The sequence below is a fragment of the Phaethon aethereus genome (genome assembly GCF_964289735.1).
Source record: "Phaethon aethereus genome assembly, chromosome: 3".
NCBI lineage: Eukaryota > Metazoa > Chordata > Aves > Phaethontiformes > Phaethontidae > Phaethon > Phaethon aethereus.
This window is the reverse complement of record NC_138576.1, coordinates 16,464,781-16,470,780: the sequence shown is the minus strand read 5'-3', so window position 1 is coordinate 16,470,780 and position 6,000 is coordinate 16,464,781.

Below are 6,000 nucleotides of genomic sequence, written 5' to 3'. Positions count from 1 at the left end.
GAGGGAAAAAGCAAGGGCTGGGCAGTCACCCCTGCGGCACCCACACCAGCCCAGAGGAGAACCACTGCTTCATCTTACTCTCCATATTGATGATGCTGGTATTTTAGGATGAAGCACACCCAATTCCTTCTGAAATACTTTCCTCCTTCTTCCAGAGAAGCAGTTTTTCCACCTCCTAGGCACAGCTGCTTTCTTCAAAGCCCATCAGTCCTGCTGACTACAGCACAGCAGTGTGTTTTTAAAGCAATAATTGTGGTGTTTAGTAGGAGTATCCTGTCAAATCTCAGAAGGCAAGGGCAAGTCTGAAAATAATCATGATAATAGTGAGAATAATAATACAAAACAGTAAGGGAACACAGGCATCCCGGAGCTGATGGGTAATTTAGGGAAGCTGACTGCTTGCTCTCATAAAGCGAGCCCTACGTTCCAGGAATTGCATTTATCTGGCTCTGAACAGAGGCAGGAGGCAGTGATGCAAAGCTCTTCCATGCCATAAGATATGTGTATAGTAGTTCACCTCTCATTTGCATTACACCTGTGATGAAGTTTGTACAGGATGACAAGGAACTACATTTCCAGTAGGCAACACAGAGAAGTTTGCTGCTACAGAGGGAATTTAGGCAACGCAAACATGGATGCAATGCCATTAAGGTCAGAAGAAATGTTACACTTCCTCTTTGCTGCTTCTGATCTTTCTTCTTCCCTTGCATAGGTGCTAAGATCTTCTGCATCTACAAGCCCACTCTCTCTGGGTAACAGTGTTTTTTTATTATTTGTAATATAGCAGTTATAGCTACACAAAAACATTGTGGTAACACTACATATAAGAGACAGAAAACCCTTAATCAGACAAGGCGGGGGGGAGGGGAGGGAAGATGATGCCAAAGGTTGTATGACCTTCCAACCTGAATAATCCCGTGATCCCATAAAGTCAAGCCGCCATCATTTCATAAAAGTCAAGCTGAGGAACAGCGAGAGCTGAGAAGACTTGCTGCCCTCAGACATCGAGGCAGTACCAGAAGCCCGCGCTGGTTGGTGCTCCTCCTTCTCCCAATTCACAGTCATTGTTCACTCTCCTCCCTCTTGCTTTTTGGTCTACCTCCTTTCAGCCTTCCATTCTTTTAACCTCACTCATCCATATTCTCCATCTTCAGCTGCCATCCACTCCAAAAGCCACTCTCACTGCTACTTCTGTTACTCCCTTCTCCCACATCAACTCCCTCACATTAGTAAGTGCTTTTGTGAAAGTGCCACCACAAAAGGTGCATCCTCCTTTTCTTGCTGTTGCCCTCAGGTCACACCAGTTTGTGAGCAGAGCGGGGCCCTTCTGCTACCCCTTAAATCTAGCGGGTGATTTCAGGTTCTGCACAAGCTAAATCTGCTGGCAAAACAAATCAGAAACTCCCTCAACCAACTGAAGAGGAGGCAAGAGTCATCACATATAATCAAGGGACAGAAACACCCGCTAAAATATATTTTCCAGTCCATTTATGTCCGGCCCATTATGGTTTGTGATTAAAAGAGACACTTGGAATATTGCAGTAGAATAAAATTAGCAGGGATGTGATTATCAGACATGTAGTTCTCTCACAAGATCATGCCTGTAATATTAATTAACCTGCTGTTTTATTAAAGAATTGTTCAGAGGCTCTGTGACAATTTCATGTCATGTGTTTTCTAGTATAAAATGTTCAGGGCATGAACATGTACTCTTCAGTATTTTGCGAATTATCACAGAATCACAGAATGGTTTGGGTTGGAAGAGACCTTTTAAGGTCACCTAGTCCACGCCCCCCACAATGAGCAGGGACATCTCCAACTCAATCACGTTGCTCAGAGCCCCGTCCAACCTGACCTGGATTGTTTCCAGGGATGAGGCATCTACCACCTCTCTGGGCAACGTGTGACAGTGGTTCACCACCCTCATGGTGAAATATTTCTTCCTTAGATCTAGTTGAAATCTGCCCTCTCTTAGTTTAAAACCATTACCCCTCATCCTGTGGCAACAGACCCAGCTAAAAGTCTGTCCCCATATTTCTTAGAAGCCCCCTTGAAGTACTGGAAGGCTGCAAGAAGGTCCCCCCGGAGCCTTCTCTTCTCCAGGCTGAACAACTCCAACTCTCTCAGCCTGTCCTCACAGCAAAGCTGTTCCATCCCTCTGATCATTGTTGTGGCCTCCTCTGGGCCCACTCCAACAGGTCCATGTCTTTCCTGCGCTGAGGGCTCCAGAGCTGGACGCAGGACTCCAGGTGGGGTCTCACCAGAGCGGAGTAGAGGGAATTAATGTATATTTATGTCATCAACACATCACTTTTAAATTTCCCAATTGACTAGAAAGCCCACTTCCAGCACCTCCACAACACAGTAGGAAACTACAAAACACAGCAGCTGGAAATGCAAAGGCAGACATTCATGCGTTCTTCCGCAGCTTGTGCTTTCTTGCTCCAGGCGAAGATGGATGCGCGGCCGTTGGCTCCTCTGCTGGCTGGTCCCCGGACATGGCACGGAGCCGTGGCCAGACCTCCTCAGGGGCTGTGCTCTGCCAACTGTAAAGCAACAAGAGCCCAAACCGCTGATAATAATGAAACAATGTCAATTGGCATAGACAGAGCTCATGTTTTTCTAGGCAGGTGACCAGCCCTTGCATGACTCTGTGCAAGGGCAAGCACACCTGAAAGCAATTTTCACAAACTCTTTACTCAGAGACCAATAACTCATTGCAGAGGGACTGGCTGTACTGCATGGGGTCAGGATGTCTTCACCCTCCTGTTGTAAACACCAGGTTTTCTGTGATTATAAATGTTGTGATTATCATTTTCTGTGATTATAAATTCTGTGACTATAAACTTTAATCACTATGCCTGAAAATTTCCTTGTCAGAGCACTATCTCACACCGATTCTTTTTAACTTTCTACCAAAACAGTTCAGCAATTACTGAAAATTAATTTAGGGAAGAGCAGAACTTTTTCCTCCTTCATATTATTTGCTCGTTGGTTTGGTTTTTTACAATGTTTTCCAGCAGAAATGAAATTTGGCAGTATGTGTTTGGGAGCTGCTTTATATCAGCAGCTAGAAAGTACGTAGCCAAGTTACAAAACTCAGAATCAAAAATCGCCTCTCCACCCATGAGCAGCAAGAGACTTCTGAGCTTGGCAGCAAACCCCTACAAAGAGCCTGTCTGTGCTGCGAGTACATGCTGCTGCTTTTAGACCACCTGTGAAATTGCACATCCAGCATCTTGTCAAAACACTGCCCGAAACGAGCTAGTAACACCCTTCCTACCGATGGCCGCAACTCAACGGACCTGCTGGGAGAATAGGTGGCAGCAACCCTCCTACCCAGCGAAGGTCCCTGTGCTTTTGGCGGGCGCTCCCCGGACAAGGAGCCCGGGGTTGCGCTCAGGTTGCATCTTGAAAACAGGGCAGCACGTTCAAGACTTGACTGCATCCTTAATCAACAACTACAACTCAAGCATGCTTTTCTTTTACATTACCTAGATTGGGATTTGATTTTTTTTCTGATCATGGGAATTCTCCTACTGACTTAAGAGAACAGGGCATGACTTTTTAATAAGGAAAGTGCTTAAACTCCGCTGTGCATGCAGGGCATCTCTTTCTAAGTACAGAAGGTCTGGTTTGAATCAATTCTGATACCACAGAATTAAAGAGTCTCATTTACCTGGCCTAATGCCAAGAAAGGAAGCTGCTAACCATTATTCGTATTATTATTTGTATTAAATTATGTATGCCCTGAATAATAGACTCTTAAAACTTTTAAACACCAGGGATAAGGGTGTCTTCCAGAGGCACACAGATGCAGTCCTGAGCTACGAGTGTGTCTGCCCAGCGGAACACATCGCCTTGCAGAACAGGAATAGCCAAAGAGCTGTCCCGCATACCAGGAGCAGCTTTCTGCCTGGGGGACCAGATGCTGCCCCTTTAGCAGAGCTTTGCAGCCCAGGAACACACCTGTGATCTTCTTCTTGAGCCTGAACTAGCTGGTGGAGTCTACCTGCGAGGTATCCCCAACGCTCAGTGAGCTTCTTTTCAGTGGGAGCCCAAATCTACAACACAAACAGTACGTAGGCACAAAACTCAGGGCTTATCATATACCCAAAGGGAAATGACAATGAGTTGCCTTTATTCTGGAATCTCCTTAGATTTTGGTCAAAACCTGGTTTGTTTCAACATTTTTTTGTGCAATATGGGAACATTCATGCATAATGCACGTGTCCAGATGTATTCATAGTACCTGTATGCATTCAATTACACATACTGAGTAAACGACATTTAAAAAAAATCCTTAATGCTTTGTCAAGCAGAGAGAGATGTATTATATTGAAATTATAAAGAACTTCAATTTCACTGCTTGCCTGAACACAAAATAGGGACAATGTTATATATAAGGAAACAAGGAAAGAAAACAAAGATAGGACAAAACGTTGGAGTGGCTGTTCGAATAGACTTTTGATTAAAATGATCAGGTTTATGTCAATTCATAACTAAGCTACAAATCAAACACCAACATAAAAGCACACAGAAATGCAATGATAAATGGCTGGCCACTTGGTTTGCTGTGTCAGTCACACAATTATGATCCTCTTACCAATAACAGGCAAAATACACAGTACGGTCAGAATGAATAGTGCTGTTGATTGATAAGATGGTATGTTTCAACAGAGACATAGCAAACAGCAAATAATGGGAAAATGGTATATGCAGAGAATATTCTATATACTGTAATCACTGCCTCTAGTGATAGATCCTGTAATAATTTCAGATCCAATTTCACCAGCCAGTGACCACAAGTCTCATGGCTGATGATTTGCTCGATGCGTTACGTGATGCAAAAGTCTGTTTGCAGTAAGCGTGTAATTGCATCCTCCCTTGCACACTCAGCACTGGGCATGGACACCCTGTGAAGAGATTCAAACCAGCACGGGAAGAGGAGAGGCTGAAATAATTTGAAAACCACTTCCACCCCTCTAAGTGTCTCTCAGGACTAGCAGCCACTGTGGTAATGTGGAAACCATTTGGCTGTCTTTAGGGACTTTCTTTCAGTGGTGAAATGTTTCTCAAGATGATTTTGAAGATATGATGAAATTTTATTGGGAGAGGTTTTACAGCAGGGAGGTTGGCCAGTGGGGGCCACTTTGTGTCTTCTACTAATTATACGATACAGTAAGAAAAGTGGTTTTTGTTCTTCCAAATACCTACTTAAAAATGGTTTCTTTTCAGTTTTGTGAAACCTCCATCCAGACAAGAAACCCAAAAGCTCTCTTGGACACAAACCTGGGCTGTTCATATGCTTGTTACTGGGACGACTGTTCCCAGGCTTTGAGAGGACAGCTCCTTTTCACGCTTTCCTGGCGCTGTCAGACAACATTTCCAAACACCAGAGCCACTTGACAACCCAACTGTTACTCTGCACAGGGACATTTAAAAATACGGCTGTAATAATTTTAATTAAGTTATATCTTGCACTCACCCTCAGTAGGAAGGAGAATAACTGAAACATTATTAAGAAAAGCTCATTACAAATTAGCTGCGGGCTGCCACTCAGGCAGGGAGGTGTTGTCATTTCTTCTTCACATACTTTTCAATCTACTTGAGAAAATTCTTCCAGAAATGAAGGGAAAACCTTTTATTTTCTGTTAGTTTTAGGAAAGGGTAAACAACCAAATGCACACAAACCCATTTTCAATGTTTCTGCTTGCATGTCCACCTCTCAGGTTTCACTAAAGGCTCCCAAGTGCTTGGACTTGCCTTGCACTCACCACCCTGAATAAATCTGAACTGACATTTTTGTCTTGCAGCTCCCCACATAAGTTGCAGACCAGCCGGGGCTATGCTACGCCTGTCAACACCATGCACAGTTCTCCTGAGCTGGGACTTGCCTTCCCAGCCCCAGCCTCCCAGGACAGCCCTATTTCCCTGAGGAGACTGCGGTTGCTCATCATCTGAGGGCAACAGAGGACACAGAGACTTCAGGGGCAAACA